Raw genomic sequence first — 18,070 nt, 5'->3', positions numbered from 1 at the left:
CTCCTGACCTCATGATCCACCCGCCTCAGCCTCCCAAAGTGCTGGGGTTACAGGCGTGAGCCACCGAGCCTGGCTAAAATAGATCTACTTTTAACAATTTTTTTTTGCAATCCAGTGTACAAGACACCTACTTAAGCAAAGAATTTCAAACACATATTAGTGAGAGGTGACAGCGTGCTGGCAGTCCTCACAGCCCTCGCTCGCTCTCGGCTCCTCCTCTGCGTGGGCTCCCAATTTGGCGGCACTTGAGGATCCCTTCAGCCCACCGCTGCACTGTGGGAGCCCATTTCTGGGCTAGCCAAGGCCGGAGCCCGCTCCCTCAGCTTGCAGGGAGGTGTGGAGGGAGAGGCGCAAGCGGGAACCGGGGCTGCGTGCGGAGCTTGCGGGCCAGCTGGAGTTCTGGGTGGGCGTGGGCTTGGCGGGCCCGCACTCAGAGCAGCCGGCTGGCCCTGCCGGCCCTGGGCAATGAGGGGCTTAGCACCCGGGCCAGAGGCTGTGGAGGGTGTACTGGGTCCCCCAGCAGTGCCAGCCCACCAGTGCTGCACTTGATTTCTCGCCGGGCCTTAGCTGCCTTCCGGCGGGGCAGGGCTTGGGACCTGCAGACCGCCATGCCTGAGCCTCCCACCCCCTCCGTGGGCTCCTGTGCGGCCCGAGCCTCCTCGATGAGCGCCACCCCCTGCTCCACGGTGCCCAGTCCCATCGACCACCCATGGGCTGAGGAGTGCAGGCGCAGGGCACCGAGACTGGCAGGCAGCTCCACCTGCAGCCCCCCCGTGCGGGATCCACTGGGTGAAGCCAGCTGGGCTCCTGAGTCTGGTGGGGACGTGGAGAACCTTTATGTCTAGCTTAGGGATTGTAAATACACCAATAGGCACTCTGTATCTAGCTCAAGGTTTGTAAACACACCAATCAGCACCCTGTGTCTAGCTCAGGGTTTGTGAATACACCAATTGACCCTCTGTATCTAGCTGCTCTGGTGTGGCCTTGGAGAATCTTTGTGTCCATACTCTGTATCTAACTAATCTGATGGGGCCTTGGGGAACCTTTATGTCTAGCTCAGGGATTATAAACGCACCAATCAGTGCCCTGTCAAAACAGACCACTCGGCTCTACCAATCAGCAGGACGTGGGTGGGGCCAGATAAGAGAATAAAAGCAGGCTGCCTGAGCCAGCAGTAGCAACCCACTCGGGTCCCCTTCCACACTGTGGAAGCTTTGTTCTTTCGCTCTTTGCAGTAAATCTTGCTACTGCTCACTCTATGGGTCCACAGTGCTTTTATGAACTGTAACACTCACCGCCAAGGTCTGCAGCTTCACTCCTGAAGCCAGCGAGACCACGAGCCCACCGGAAGGAAAGAACAACTCCAGACGCGCCGCCTTAAGAGCTGTAACACTCACCACACTCACCACGAAGCTGGTCTGCAGCTTCACTCCTGAGCCAGCGAGACCACGAACCCACCAGAAGGAAGAAACTCCGAACACATCTGAACATCAGAAGGAAAAAACTCCAGACACGCCGCCTTCAAGAACTGTAACACTCACCACGAGGGTCCGTAGTTTCATTCTTGAAGTCAGTGAGACCAAGAACCCACCAATTCCGGACACATTAGAATTACTATACTATTCACATAAGGTAAAAGAGTAGCACAGAAGAGGAAGGAAGCAGTTACCCTTTTGCAGAGCGAGGAGGATAACAAAAGTTTATAAAAAAGAAACCAGCAAGTTTTGAGTTATAGTATAAGACTTAGACAAAATACAATAGTAACAGCAGATGCTGTGAATCTAATGTGTACTAAGCACATTATTTGCACAAGTTTTTCAATGTAATCGCATCACAACCTATGATATAGGTTTTATGTATATATTGAAGAGGTGGCACTGACACACAGAGAAATTCACAATTTTGTCCAGAGACACCTAGTTGGGAAGAAAAGGATGACATTTGATCCTTACCAAAGCCCTTGCTCCAAGCACGATACTATATTATTGCTCCTGTAAAGGGAGGGAGGACTTTCCTGGCAGAAGTCACATGTGTAAAAGCCAGAGGTATGAAACAGCATAGGGCTTTTGGAGAACTATTCATAATTCAGCATGCCTGGAGCAAAGGCTATATTTCATAAGTTGTAAGGTAAAAAGTTTGATGGAATCAGCAGGAAAAAGACAAAAGGGATGGCACGTGCTTTAGATGTGAAAGATGGAATGGAGAAATACAATACAATAAGTCAGGTAATGAGACCTGGCCACGATAGTTAACCACAATAATCAAGATGAGAGAATGCTAGTAGATTGAGTAAAGCAAAATAGTAAGTACAAAAAGACTGGTGGTGCTTAGCAAGATAATGATGACAGACAGCAGGCAGGATTTGGAGGTAGATTGGATATGGTGAATGAAGAACACAAGAATGACTCCCGTATTTATAAGTTATGCCAACCTAGTAAATGCCAGTGCCACAAACAAGGAAACAGGGAAGAGAGTAGCTATCCCAGAAGTTAGATTCCTCCATTCTCCTGTCTTGGGCAGTTTCATGTGCATCTTTTGACATGCCTATGCCTACTGAACCCTTGTAAAAGCAATCACTATTCTTCAGAAATTTATTCAAGACAGATAAGCCTCTCTCCATGAACCTTTTTGCAGCCTTAGAGCAATGGTTTCCCTTTTGCAGAAAAGAAAGAATCTCCCTTTATCTCCAATCTTTACAATGTCAGTGAAAACAATCTAATTTCATGGGTTTCCTTTTCAGCCTCTGGATCAGAAACTCCAGCAAGCTGCTTTGAAAACACTTGGCATTGTTTTTGTGAGACATTCAAATTGTTTCATAGACATTATCTCACCAATATTCATTTCATCCCAGTGAGGTACGCCAAAGAACAATATATTCTTATCTTTGAAGGGTAAAAAGAGGTTAAATGACTCATCTGAATAGCTCGAAATAGCAGCTCAGTCTCTGGGATTACCTCCGTGTATAAAAGCAACTGCCACATTACTTCATAAAGGAGTATAAGTTAAAGGTTATTGATGTTTCACAAGACTTGTGTTGTTGGAGTCATCATTTACTGGTAAACAAAGATATCAGAAATGGAACATGAATTGAAGATTGTTTTTTGAAGGTAGACAGTTTATTCTATGTTTCATAAACTTGGCTCTGACCCATGAAATTCTGTAAATAAGATTCTGAAGGTAATTTTCAAAATCAATGGAATATCTGCAGCATGTGGACAGAAACATTTACTGTGTTTAAAGTATTTTATGATAATGTATCACCCTTATGGCTACTAGCCATTATTTGAAGTTGGAGCAGTATAAATTATATATAATATATAATGATATTATATTATCCAGATGTTTCTGCCATGCAAAAACGTCATAAGAACTCATGTTGTTTCTTTTTCATTGTACCTTACTAAAATCTTGAATGTGAAAGTGTAGTCCCCATTCCTAATGAAAAACAAGAATCCACTATTTTGGGAAAAGATAGCAAATGATCACTTTTTCTTTCTCAGAATATCTTTTTAACATGGCATTTGAGATTCCACAATCACTTGATTTTCTTTTGTACTTCTGAAGATTCATTCTTCGTATGTTTCCTCATTTCTCCTCAAATTACTAAAATCTAGGTCTTGAGAGTTTCCAAGGCTTAGCCCTCATACCCAGTCCCTAAGTGACCTCATTGAGTCTCTATTCTCCCTTAGGCTCACTCCGTTCTATCTATCCACACTGTGCCCTCTGTTCTCATCAGGCACACTGGGGGCCTTTGCACTTACTTGCTGCTTCTGTCATTATTTTTGATAGACATTCACTATAATTATTTCCTCACCCCATTCAGGCGTTTCCTATTCCTCCAAGTTAAACACTTTAAACTCCTCTCCCTACTCCCACAACCCAATCCTCTTTTTTTGTCCTTTTTTCTCCTTTGTAGCTATTACTACTTAACATGCTAAACACAGATTTTATATAGCTTTCTTATATTCCATCTATCCATGGCAATGTACAATTTGTGAAAGGAAGGATGTTGTTGTGTACTGTACCTTATGCCTAAGACAGTATCTGGCACATAGTCATCACTCAATAAATATTAAATGAATGAAGAAAAATTAGTTTTATGATTCACAGACTAAACCAAAATTTTATGTTAGCGAGAATTTAAGCAATCATCATAGAAAAACAATCACTACTTGTCACAGATCCATCAAAAATATTGTGCTTATTCACTTTTATTAAAGTAAACAATATCAAATTGCCAATAATTGGCTTATCTTGAACTATGAAAACATCCGTTTTATATAGTTCAACCTAAACATAAAATGACACCCAGGGAAAAAATACACCGCAAACTAGATAAATATCCTATGAATAAAATTGTTCTGTTTCTTCCTTAGTGAAGTTTGTTTTCTCCTTTGACTCCCGAGGTTTATAAGTGTAATTCTCTAATTATGAAATCTGCAAACCAAATAGATACCTATCACTAGTATAAAAAAAAATCCACAAAATTGCCCATTTTTCAGAACACAACCCCATGTGATATAACACTGCTTCTACCTGCAAGTTAAATGCTGATACTAAGTTGCCTAGCAGGGAAAAGTCTATCCCTGAACTCATATATTTTCTTGTATCCTCAAGAAAAGATGATTAGTTAATAGGTTTCTTATTCATATTAGAGAAATACAGAGAAAATAAATCAATTCTATTAAAGGTTTTAAAATCTTGAGTTCATTTTTTTTCCCATTGTATCTTTACATGTTTCTTTTAAGTAGTCTTTCCCTCAGCAAATCTAATTACTTCAGATTGGGAGAAACTATACTTTATCTCTTTTTAAGGAGGAAAGGCAAGTGAAGGAGAAAATAAAAGGAAAGGAAAGAATGTCTTTACTGTTTTGTCCTTGAATGAAAAAATAATCACCAGTGGGTTTGACACATATTAAAAAATAAAATGTAAATCTCATGCCAAAATCTCTTCTAGTATTTATTTTCCACTTTAACAAGTGTCTGTGCCAGTCTTATTCACTCTATCTCTTCTGTATAATATAAAAGCCTTCAAGTACATTCAAACCAATGGGATATGAAACTTTCACTTATGGTAGACAGTAGAGTGTGGAAAAGCAGGAAATGCCTTCAGAATTGTGGGAGGGAGGTTTTAGGGACATGTTAACCTGAGTGGACAGTGAAAAAGTGAAACTAACATTGATCACCTGTGATGTGATCATCATTGCACTAGCACTTTTCCAAAAAAATTTTGCGAGGTAAGATTTTCCCATCCTTGTTATTCACATAAATAATCTAAGGAGAATAAGCTTGTCCAAGCTAACGTATATTTTGTCTATAATATTTATGTTGCCTGACAGAAAAAAATATGATAAAAGACAGTTTAAGGTAGTATAACTGGTAAGTTAAAGAGCTAAAATTAGAACCTATTTCTGTTTGACACCAGATTTTGAGCCTGTCAGTGAACTATGCTGCAACCCCTGATATCAGATTAATGACAATGTAAGTATTTATTAAGGATTCATTTTTCCTCCACCCAAAAGAACTTGAAGTAAGTAGATTCTGAAAAGTGTGGTCAAGGTTGTAATATTTGCATCCTCTCTAATCCAAAAGGAATTGAAATTGTTATGACCCATCCAAAAGCTGCTTTACCCTAAATTAAACCACAAAGTTTATAAAATGATAAAGTCCCTTTAGAAAAGATTTTAACTTCATGGAAAAGCCATCTGTTTAATCCTGGAGTCTACTGGCAGTTTCTTCAATGACCATTTCTGTAGCTCACAAAATTCAGGAAGCTGTTTTATTAACTCTATAATTGAAATTTCTAGCCTGAACTGGTTCTGTCACCTCAAAAGGATGCTACAAAACCAAATCTAGAGTAAATCACCTTTTCTCAGGTTTTAGCTACTTGAATCCAAAACTGTCAGACATATCAAATACATATCTTTAGATGGTTTCACACATATGATTATCTTCTAAACCTATTTTAAAGCATATTTTAATGCATAAGTACAAATATAATACTTACATGTCATATATAATATTAAATGTTTAAAAAGCAAGTACATGCTTTTGATGTTAAAGTCATTTCATGTATTGACTACATTATAGCTGTATCCATAAAATCAATTTGCTGCTAAAACATGCATGGCTAATTTATTAAGGCTAAGTGTTTTTGTTTTTACTTTTTTAAAAATTAAAGTTGGTTGGGCATGGTGGCCCACACCTGTTACTTCAGCAATTTGAGAGGCCAAAGCAGGCAGATCACTTGAACCCAGAAGTTTGAGGCCAGCCTGGGTGACTTGGCAAAACCCTGTCTCTATAAAAAATACAAAAATTTAGCTGGATATTGTGGTACATGCCTGTAGACCCAGCTAATCAGGAGGCTGAGGTGGGAGAATCCACCTGAGCCAGGGAGGTGGAGGCTGCAATGAGATGTGACCACACCACTGCAAACTAGCCTAGGCAATGGGAGTGAAACTCTGTCTAAAAATAAATAAACAAATAAATAAATAAATAAAAATAAAATTAAAGTTGGTATGATAGGCAAAATTTTGTAAATGGCCCCAGAAAAATATCCTATCTTAATCCCTGGTATCTGGGAATAAGATTTTTCTGGAATGTTTGCATACGCCCAATGTAATCACACATACCCTTAAAAGCAGAGAACTTTTGAGTTAAATCCATTGAAGTAGAGAGTAGAATGGTGGTTACCAGGGGTGTGCGGGGAGGGAGAAGGGACTGGGGAGGTGTTGGTAAAAGGAACCAAAAGTTCAGTTAGATAGAAGGAATGAATTCAATTAATCTATTGCACAATATGGTGACTACAGTTAATAACAATGTATTATATTCTTGAAAGCTTCTAAGAGTAGATTTTAAGTGTTCTCATCACCAAAAAAATAAGTATGTGAGGTAATGCATGTGACTAAATAGCACATGCTTTTTTTTTTTTTTAGATGGAGTTTTGCTCTTGTCGCCTAGGCTGGAGTGCAATGGCGTGATCTCAGCTCACTGCAACCTCTGCCTCCCAGGTTCAAGAGATTCTCCTGCCTCAGCCTCCCGAGTAGCTTAGATTACAAGTATGTGCCACCACGTCTGGCTAATTTTTGTACTTTTAGCAGAGACGAGGTTTCACCATGTTAGCCAGACTGGTCTCGAACTCTTGACCTCCAGTGATCTGCCTGCCTCAGCCTCCCAAAGTGCTGAGATTACAAGCGTGAGCCACTGTGCCTGGCCCTTATCATTTTTTTGCGATGAGATTTACTCATTCCACAAGGTATACATCAAAACATCATGTTATACATGATAAATATATACAATTTTTATTTCTCAATTTAAAAAGTAAAAAATTAATTAATAAAAGCAGAGGATTTTGACTGGCAGCAAAAGGGAAAGTAAGAGAGATTTGAAGCTTGAGAGGGACTCACGTTGTTGTAGCTTTGAAGATAAAGGGGGCTAAATGAGAAGGATTGAGGTTGTTCTTAAGGAGCTAGAGATACCCCCACCTGGAAGCCAGCAAAGAAATAGAGACCTTAGTCCTACGACTGCAGGAACCAAATTCAGTCAACAACCACAATGAGCATGAAAGAGTACTCTTCACCATAGCCTCCAAATAAGACCCCAGCCTGGCTGACACCAAGATTTCAGCGTTCTTATATGAAGTGTAACACAATTAGAGCACACTCAGACTCCTGATCTATATAACTGTGATTTAATGAGGAGATTTATTTTAAGCCAATATGTTTTTAATACATTTTTGTTCAGGAAAGCTAATACATTTGGCAGGCGTGTTTTGTAGCTGGTTGAAAAGTCATAGTTAAGGAATGATCTTCAACATCTTGTTGAGTTGTGGCAATGGGGGAAACCAACTTCAATTGTAAACTCAAGAAAAAATGTAAAGTTATTGAGGGGGCTAGATCAGTTCATGCAACATGCACCAGAGAGCAATTGTACATTATATATTTAAGCAAAGCAAAGCTTGCATAGTATGAACTTTGCATTATAAAGTTTATCATCTGCAAAGAAAATGGGGTGATTGAATTTAGAGCCGGAGTTTGTTTTAAGTCTTTTTTCTATCATTTTGCAGATTGGCAGTTCTTGAGAAAAAAAAAATTCTTAGCTTCAATTTTATCAGATAAGGAAATATATCTATGGGAATGGTTATTATCAGCATTAGAATAATTTGTCAACCTTCACAATCAAGTAGATCACACATCTGGTTAAGAGTAGCAACATAACACATTCTAAAGATTTTTGGGATCTGAGAAAAACATTTTTTTGGAATTACCTTCTCTATTAAAATGTATTTGAGCTTAAGAATATGCCGATAATAACAATTTGGATCTCTTTGTTTTCTTTTCCAGTAGCAATTTGAATAATGTGAAACTGAAGAAAATTATGTATGTGAAAGTGTTTTGAAAACTGTAAATGTCTATAAATATGCATCACTGTTTATATTACTGTTACTATCATCATAACTTCTATTTTATGTGCCTTCGACAGATTTTATAAGGCAGTACTCGACCTCCAGCAAAAAGTTGCCCCCATAACTATCTGGAGTGACATAGTCTCCACTGGAAGAGTATGATTTTATTTCACTTTTGACCTCATTTACCATTCACATGATACACACTCTGACCACTGACTTCATAGTCTTTTTCCAGTTACAGTACAGCACAATGGGCCATACAGGTAGGTGCTCTGATGTAATGTATCCAGATAATTTCTTACTCTTTTCTGCCCTTTGCTGTTTCTGATAGACACAAAAGTAGTTTGCATTTCAAAATGTCTAGCAGTCTTTTACATGAAGTAACTAATTCTGTTTTTCCCCTTAACTGTGTACTTCTCTATCACCAAATAACTTATGCATTATTCCATAGAGGTCTGTATAAGGAGCTTCTTCAAACAAAAAAGCTACACTTTTCAAAATGTTCTCTTTGATCGGTGGGCTGTCTTTGCTATTACAATAAAGATTGCCGGGGCTGGGTTCTGTTAGGATCAGTTCCTTTCCAGGCATTTTAGCTCACCTTATGTAGATTTCTGTTTGACTTTAGCCACCAGTTTTCTAGAGGCGACAGATTCCCAGGACTATAAATAACTTAAGGTCAATATAAATAAAAATAACAAATTCAGATAAATAACTTGATTATTTAGATAAAACTTTTACTTTATTGTACAATTTTTTTTTTGTTACTTTAATTTTTTAGGTTCAGGGTACCTGTGCAAGTTTGTCATATAGGTAAACGCCTGTCACGGGAGTTTGTTGTACAGATTATTTTATCACCCAAGTAGTAGGTCTAGTACTCAGTAGTTATATTTTTTTCTAATTCTCTCCCTGCTCCTACCCTTGACCTTCAAGTAGGCCTCAGTGTCTGTTGTTTCCCTCCTTGTGTTCATGTGATCTCATCATTTAGCTCCCACTTATAAGAGAGAACATGTGGTATTTGGTTTTTGGTTCCTGTGTTAGTTTGCTAACAATAATGACCTCAATCTCCATTGGTGTTCCTATAAAGGACATGATCTCATTATTTTTTATGGCCGCATAGTGTTCTATGGTATATATGTACCACATTTTCTTTATCCAATCTGTGATTGGTAGGCATTTGGTTAGTTCCATGTCTTTGCTATTGCGAATAATGCTGTAATAAACACACCTGTGCATGTGTCTTTATGATAGAATGACTTATATTCCTCTGGGTATATACCCAGCAATAGCATTCCTGGGTCAAATGCTATTTCTGATTTAGCTCATTAAAGAATCACCACACTGCTTTCCACAATAATTGAACTAATTTATGCTCCTACCAATAGTGTATAAAAGTGTTCCTTTTTCTCCACAACCTTGCCATCATCTGTTATTTTTTACTTTTTAGTAACAGCCATTGTGACTGCTACGATATAGTATCTCATTGTGGTTTTGATTTGTATTTCTGTAATAATTAGTGATATTAACCTTTTATTTATATACTTGTTGTTTATTGCCTGATTTTGTTGGAGCTACTTGGTCTCCCTTTCTTCGTGTTCTCTCAGCCTTATAAAATGTTATAAGGTTTGTCATGCAAAATGCCAGAAACTCATGCATGACCACCACCAGTTTACTAAAAGTGTTTGAAAGAGCAATTACTCTATAGCCAGGCCATTTATAACCCCAACTAAAATATCCAAAAACATTAATTCAAGGACTTTGAGAACAGAGGGAGTTTAGGTGAATCTGAAGCAGGCTTCTACTGATCAGAAGGCAAAAATTCGATTCTTGATTTTGAATCTTGGCTCTGAATACAAGTTATTTTATCACTTTTACAAAATGCCAACATTTTTAGACCTCTGCACCCTCACCTAGTAAACAAAAATAATCTTACGTGTATAATCAACTCATAGGGATAATGATTAGAAAATAAAGATTTGAACATTCTCTGCTGAGTGGAGGTGAAATTATAAAAGTGACACAATGCTTTGGTATCAATATATTAACTATAAATATATTAACTAATATTAATTATGTATTACATAGTATTTAATATACATTTTGTTAAATAATTATAATTTATATAATGATTATAGTAAAACATGTATTTTAGATATAGGTGGATGGACATGAAAGTTTTGATCTCAAAGAACAGAGCCAGCATAAAAAACGGCTAATAGGAGAAGAGATAAGGCTAGAATGAGAAACGTAATCACAAGGATGTGTTCAACACAAAACCCTGTCACATGTTCTGGATTCCTCGCTGACTTAACTTTGTGTAAAAAGCTAATCTTCTCTTTCCACATTTCTGCACTTTTAGTCATTATTAACATATTATTACTTATCTAGACCTAATTTTCCTTATTTGTAAAATATAGGCAATTGGAATAGATCCTAGATGCTATAATATTTATAAGAAACTCTAATCTTACAAAATGTTTGGGAAGGCAAAGGATTCTTTGTTAAACAGTTTGGGAAACACTTATACTCCCATATTGAAGCTATATAATTTATATTTACATTAACATACTAACAGAAGTGAGAAAAACTGAAGTAAAGAAACCTATTTGTGTTTGCTTAACCTAGCTCTTATGAAAGTGAAGCTTTTAAGACTTTAAGCCCACTCCTAGCCTTTCCTCTTACTATTTTAGTGCAAAGTCAGCCAGCACCTGCTTTCCTTTGCCTGAGGGCTTTCCTTGTCCTTAGCCCCAGTGTTTTGCATGCTCATAAGTGGGCCAGAAATGCAGAGGAATTAACCCCATTGCCAACCTCAGCATCCCTTTACAGGAGTTGCTGTGCTGATATATTCAAGATCCTTCATATACTGAGGGGTGTGCATGACACCAGCTTCTAGAGATTCCCCAAGAAATAAGCTTCAATTACCCTCAGTGAAATCTGGGGCCATAATATATTCTTTAGACTGATATTTCTTGTCTATTCTTTCTGATTTTATCACAACCCCCCAAATAAGTGATTTCCACTCAAGGTTGGCTTGGGGTGGGGTGGGAGTAGAATCAAAGTTAAGGCACATATTCAGAAAGTAGTTGGATACAATATCTTAGTGCTCCACATTCAATGATCCAAATATATTAAGAGACTATTTCTGACAGTTTCAGGGCACAAGACTCCAGTACCTGTCTTCTATGTGTCACTTAATAAATGTTTGCTGAATAAATTAATTTCTGCAGAGGGCAATACCAATAACTTTTCTTGACAAAGGAAAAAGTATAAATTAAGAGGACACCACTTTTAACTTTCCATCTCTTCAGACACTTAATGGACATATAGGCTGTATCCTGGCTGTTTGTTCACTGTCTCCTTGATTGGCCAATATTGCTTGGCCTCTTAGTATCTCTGATCTCAGTTGTCTCCAGGGATGCAGTGTCTGAATGCCCTTTCTTCCCTCTCCACTTTTTCAGCTTGTAGAATATGTAAGAAGCTTTCAGTTCCTCTATGTCCTTGCAATTCATTTTCAACAATTGGAGGAAAAGGCTCTCATTAAATCCAATAATAATGCCACTCATTGAGAGCCTACCCTTTGCACCATGATATGTGTGTACACACACACACCGACACACACAATCTCATTAAATCTTCAAGGAAGTCATAAGGAAATATTGTTAGCTCATTTGGCAGATTAAAAAAAAATGGACTCAGAGATTTCAAGTAATTCTCCTCAAAGTCATATAACTATTTAGTGGCAGAGACAGGTTTCTAAATGAAGCATGGAGGACCCCAAAGTTCATCTCTTACTCTCAATACTATTTGCCTCCTGTAAGTTATTTAGCTCTTTTATTATTGTTTTTAAGTAGCATTCATTAGTGTGCCTTTAATAAAAAGTTTGTAAGAGCAAAAATGACTCACATTTATATTGTTCATATAGCTTCAATATACTTTTACTTTAAAAAAACTCAGACTTATTGAAGCATAATTTACAAACGGCAAAACTGCTTCCTTTTAAATATATAGTTAAAAGAGCTTTGATAAGTGGTTTAAATCATGATTAGAAAAAAGAAGAAGTGGGCCAGGAGCGGTGGCTTATGCCTGTAATCCCAGCACTTTGGGAGGCAGAGGCAGGTGGATCACCTGAAGTCAAGAGTTCAAGACCAGCCTGGCTAACATGGTGAAACCCCGTTTCTACTAAAAATACAAAAAATTAGCTGGAGGTGGTGGCATGTGCCTGTAATCCCAGTGACTTGGGAGGCTGAGGCAGGAGAATCGCTTGAACCCTGGAGGCGGAGGTTGCAGTGAGCCGAGATTGCACCACTGCACAACAACCTGGACAACAAGAGCAAAATTCCGTCAAAAAACAAAACAAAACAAAACAAAACCCAGAAGTGATTTCAAATATTAGGTCTATAATTTGTGATTATGGCAAAGTATCTAAAATATTCTAAGCCTAAATTTGTTCATCCTTAGAATGATGTAAATAATAATATATTTTATATCTGTCGCTAACCAAAGTTTCTTGCAATGGGAATTAGGATAACAAAGTATACTTCTGTAGACTGTGTGTGTGTGTGTGTAGGTGTGTGTGTGGGGGGGGGGGTGTGTGTGTGGGGGTGTGTGTGTGTCTGTGTGCCCAGAAAGAGTTAATCAAAATTTAAATGTTTCCCATTGAAAAAAGTTTAGAAATGAGGAGAACCTTGCTGATTTGCTGATTGATTGCTAGAGTCAAGGTGACTTTTAATTGAAGTGCTTAATTAATTTCATTAGTGAGCTGAATAACGCTACATGTCCTCGAAAGTGAGGTGGGGCAGAGATCCTGAGTTTTCAGTGTCCATAGTTCTGCTTCATAGTACATCGACTTCCTTCCCTTTCCTGTGTCTTACTATATATAACTTTCTCTCCTCTGTTAGCTTATTCCTTATTGGAAAGAAGGGGCTTTGTGAAGCTTGGGGTCTTAACCACAGATATTATGAAAATATTATTTCCCTGGTCTATGGTAGCATTTCTCCACATCCCAACTCCTCTAAGCTTTACAAACCGTCTTAAAATACCACTAAAGACATTTTAAATTATCCTGAGGTTAAACATTTACTGCTAATAATAGTTATCAGTTATTGCTGTCTTGTTTTGTGTCATTAGGTAAAATACAGGACATGTTCTTTAGTACAATATGAGTTGGTTCCACGTTCATATTTGAAAATAGATACACTTGTGTATCAGAAATTCAAATGAGAGAGAGGGAAAGAAGGCAGAGTCGAAAGTTCCACTAATTGTCCCTCCACCACGAACATCAAGTTAACAACTGTCTACCCAGACAAAATACCTTCATAAGAACCAAAAATTAGGTGAACACTCTCACAGTATCTAGTTTTATCTTCCTATCACTAAAAGAGGCACTAAGGCCAGGCACGGGGGCTCACGCCTGTAATCTCAGCACTTTGGGAGGCCAAGGTGGGTGGATCACCTGAGGTCAGGAGTTTGAGACCAGCCTGGCCAAAGTGGTGAAACCCCATTTCCACTAAAAATACAAAAATTATCCGGGCATGGTGGCAGGCACCTATAATCCCAGCTACTCAGGAGGCTGAGGCAGAAGAATTGCTTGAGTCCGGGAGGCAGAGGTTGCAGTGAGCTGAGACCATGCCATTGCACTCTAGCCTGGGCAACAAGAGAGAAACTCCGTCTCAAAAAAAAAAAAAAAAAAAAAAAAAGAAAAGGCACTGAAGAGACAGAAAAAAACATTGTGAATCCCCTGATACCACCTTTCTCCCACCCCTGGCAGCTGTGGCTGGTGCAGAGAGCATCTCTGGGCACTAGGAGAGAGAGAATACAGCAACTGTGAGGCATTGAACTCAGTGCTGTCCTGTTAGAGCCTAAAGGAAAACCGATCCAAACACAGCCAAAGCCTGCCTACAGAGGAAGCATTTAAACCAGCCCTAGCGAGAAGGGAATCACCAATTCCAGTGGTCCAAACTTGAATACTTGTAAACCTTGCCACCAAGGACTTTGTATCTCCAACTGAACTTGAAAGGCAGTCTAGGCCATAAGGATTGCAACTCATAAGCAAGTCCTAGTGCTGAACTAGGCCCGGAGACAATGGACTACGGGGCATGTGACATACTGAGGCACCAGCTGGGGCAGCCAAGGGAGTGGTGGCATTACTCCTCCTGTAACCCCAGCCTGCACAGCTCACAGCTCCAAAAAAGAAACCTGTTGTTCCACTTGAGGAGAAAAGAGGAAATAGTGGGGAGGACTTTGTCTTGCATCTAGGATGCAAGATGCAGCAGGATAGGCACCAGTGAGAGTGACAAGGCACACATTCCAGGACGTAGCTCCCAGAAGACATCTGTAGAAACACCTTGGGCCAGAAGGGAACCTGTTGCCTTGAAGGAAAGAACCTCACCTGGCAGCATTCATCACCTACTAACTGAAGAGCCCTTGGGCCTTTAATAAGCAGCAGTGACACCGAGGTCCTACATGGAGGGCCTTGGATGAGCCTCTGAGATTTGCTGGCTTCAGGTACCAGCATGACCACAGGGGAACAGAGAATCAAGAGGGCTCTTGGCATCTCTAATTCCAGGACTTGCCTCTTCAATGGCATTTCTGTACCTGGCCTGGGCCAGAGGGGAGCCCACTCCCTTGAAGGGTAAGTCCCAAGCCAGGAAGCATTCACCACAAGCTGACTTGGGAGAACTTTAGATTAAAGGAATGTCTGTGGTAGTCTGGCAGTACTCCTTGTGATTTGGGGTGGTGGTAGCTGTAGGGTGAGGCTAGTCTGCCTTTGGAAAGGGGAGGGAAGAGTTGGAAGAGCAGTATCATATGCTTGGAGTGCCAGCTCAGCCACAACAGAACAGAATACCAGGTAGACTTCTAAGGTTTTACTGACTCCTGGAAGGCACTTTTGGACCCACTCAGGGACTGGAGACCTTGCTGCCCTGAAGGAAGAAACACAGGGCTGGCTAGCCACCTACTGATTGTAGAGCCCCTGGGCCTTGAATGAACATAGGCAGTATCCAGTAAGTGGTTATAGCAGGCCTTGAGTGGGACCTGGTGCTGGGCTGGCTTCAGGTTTCACCCAATACAGTCATATTGGTGGTGGGCACAGGAATGCTTGCATCACTCCATCCCTAGGTTTAGGTGTCTTAGAACAGAGAGAGATAGTTCATTAGTATTAGATAAAGTAAAGAAAGAGAACAGACGTATCTGTGTGGTAATCCAGAGAATTCTCCTAGATCTTGTACAAGACCTTCAAGGTGGTACCTCTATGAGTCTCCAGGAACTACAATGTTACTGGGGTTGGGGAGCCCCCTGAAGCAGATACAGCTTAGATCACAAAAGCCAAGTTATTTCAACTATCTGGAAAGCCTTCCCAAGAAGGATTACTGCAAATAAGACCAGAGAATGAAGACTACAATAAATACCTAAGTCTTTAATGCCCAGACACCAAAGAACATCTGCTAGCATCAACACTGTCCAGGAAAAAGTGACTTTACCAAATGAACTAAATAAGGCACCAGGGACCAGTCCTGGAGAAAGAGAGGTATGTGACCTTTAGACAGATAATTTAAAACAACAGTGTTGCGAAAACTCAAAGAAATTCAAGATAACACAGAGAAGGAATTCGGAAATGTATCAGATAAATTTAACAAAGAAATGAAAATAATTCTAAAAAATCAAGCAGAAATTCTGCAGCTGAAAAATTCAAGTTGCATACTGAAGAATGCATCAGAGTTATTTAATAGCAGAATATATCCAGCAGAAGAAACAATTAGTAAGTTTAAAGACAGGATATTTGAAAATACACAGTAAGAGGAGACAACTGTCAAAATAATAAAAAACAATGAACCATGCCTACAGAATCTATAAAATAGCCTCTAAAGGGTAAATCTAAGAGTTATTGGCCTCAAGAAGGAAATAGAGAAAGAGATAAGAGCAGAAAGTTTATTCATAGGGATAAAAACCGAGAACCTTCCAAACCTAGAGAAATACATCATTATCCAAGTATAAGACGGTTATAAAATACCAAGCAAATATAACCCATAGATGACTATCTGAAGACTTTTAGTAATAAAACTCCCAAAGGTCAAAAATAAAGAAAGGATCCTGAAAGCAGCCAGAGAAAAGAAACAAATAACCTACATGGAGCTCCAATACATCTGGCAGCAGACTTTTCAATGGAAATCTTAAAGACCAGGAGAGAGTGGTATGATATATTAAAGTGCTAAAGGAAAAAAACTTTTACCCTAAAATAGTATATCTGATGGAAATTTCTTTAAACCTGAAGGATAAATAAACACTTTTCAAAACAAACAAAAGATAAGAGATTTCACGAATACCAGACCTGTCCTACAAAAAAATGCTAAAGGGAGTACTTCAGTCAGAAAGAAGAGGACATCAATGAGCAATAAATAATTACCTGAAGGTACAAAACTCACTGGTAATAGTAAGTATACAGAAAAACACAGAATATTATAACGCTGTAACTATGGTGTATAAACTACTTTTATCCTAAGTATAAAGACTAAATGACGAATGAATAAAAAATAATAACTGCAACAACTTTTTAAGATATAGTTCAGTAAGATATAAATAGCAACAACAGAAAGTTAAAAAGCTGGGGGATAAAGCTAAGGTGTAGAGTTTTTATTAGTTTTCTTTTTGCTCAATTGTCTGTTTATGAAAATAGTGTTAAATTGTTATCAGGTTAAAATCATGGGTTATAAGATAGTATTTGCAAGCTTCATGGTAACCTCAAACCAAAAATCATGCAACAGATACACAATAAATAACAAGCAGGAAACTAAATCATATCACTAGAGAAAATTTCCTTCAGTAGAGGAAGACAGGAAGAAAAGAAAGAAGGAAGAGAAGACCACAAGACAACAAGAAAAAATAATAAATGGCAGGAATAAGTCCTTGTTAATAATAACATTGAATGTAAGTGGACTAAACTCTTCAATCAAAAGACAGACTGGGCTGAATGGATGAAAAGGCAGGACTCACTGATCTGTTGCATATAAGCAACATAGTTCACCTATAAAGACACATACAGACTGAAAAATATGGAATGGAAATAGATATTCCATGCCAATGGAAACCAAAGAAGAGCAGAAGACACTATACTTATATCACACAAAATAGTTTTCAAGTCAAAAACTATAAGCAGAGACAAAGCTCACTATATAATTGTAAAGGGGCCAATTCAGCAAGAGAATATAACACTTTTAAATATATATGAACTCAACACTGAAGCACCTAGATCGGTAAAGAAAATTATTAACACTAAGGAGAGAGTTAGGCCACAATACAGTAATAGCTGGAGATCTCAACACCACACTTTGAGCATTGGACAGATCTTTCAGACAGAAAATCAACAAAGAAACATCAGACTTCATCTGCACTATATACAAAATTGATGTAACAGATATTTACAGAAAATCTCATACAATATCTGGAGAATACATGTTTCTTTCCTGATAACATTCTTAAAGATGGACCATATATTGGGTCACAAAACAGTCTTAAAACATTTAAAAAAATTGAAATAATATCAAACATCTTCTTTGGAATAAAACTAGAAATCAATAACAAAAGGAATTTTGGAAACTATACAAATAGCATGGAAATTAAACAATATGCTCCTGAATGACCAGGTTTGGGTGGGGGGTCAATGAAGAAATTA

At 38.7% G+C, this 18,070-nt stretch overlaps 2 long non-coding RNA genes across 3 annotated transcripts in view; one reads left to right on the top strand and one right to left on the bottom strand.

Annotated features, from left to right (window-relative positions):
• Positions 1–8,308, top strand: part of LOC129525386 (uncharacterized) — a 349,207-nt gene extending 340,899 nt beyond the window's left edge. The window contains exons 12-14 of one of the 2 annotated variants that reach the window (XR_010135455.1): positions 2,741–2,855; positions 5,425–5,480; positions 6,935–8,308. This is a non-coding gene — a long non-coding RNA (uncharacterized lncRNA). Of the gene's footprint in view, positions 1–2,740; positions 2,856–5,424; positions 5,481–6,934 lie in introns of those variants that run through there. The other variant, XR_010135454.1, reaches the window with a different exon arrangement.
• Positions 1–18,070, bottom strand: part of LOC129525366 (uncharacterized) — a 313,689-nt gene that overhangs the window by 110,948 nt on the left and 184,671 nt on the right. The window lies entirely within an intron of this gene.

Source organism: Gorilla gorilla, chromosome 9, assembly GCF_029281585.2.
Source record: "Gorilla gorilla gorilla isolate KB3781 chromosome 9, NHGRI_mGorGor1-v2.1_pri, whole genome shotgun sequence".
Lineage (NCBI taxonomy): Eukaryota > Metazoa > Chordata > Mammalia > Primates > Hominidae > Gorilla > Gorilla gorilla.
Note: the sequence above shows the minus strand (reverse complement) of the source record. Positions and strands in the feature narration are given on the sequence as shown.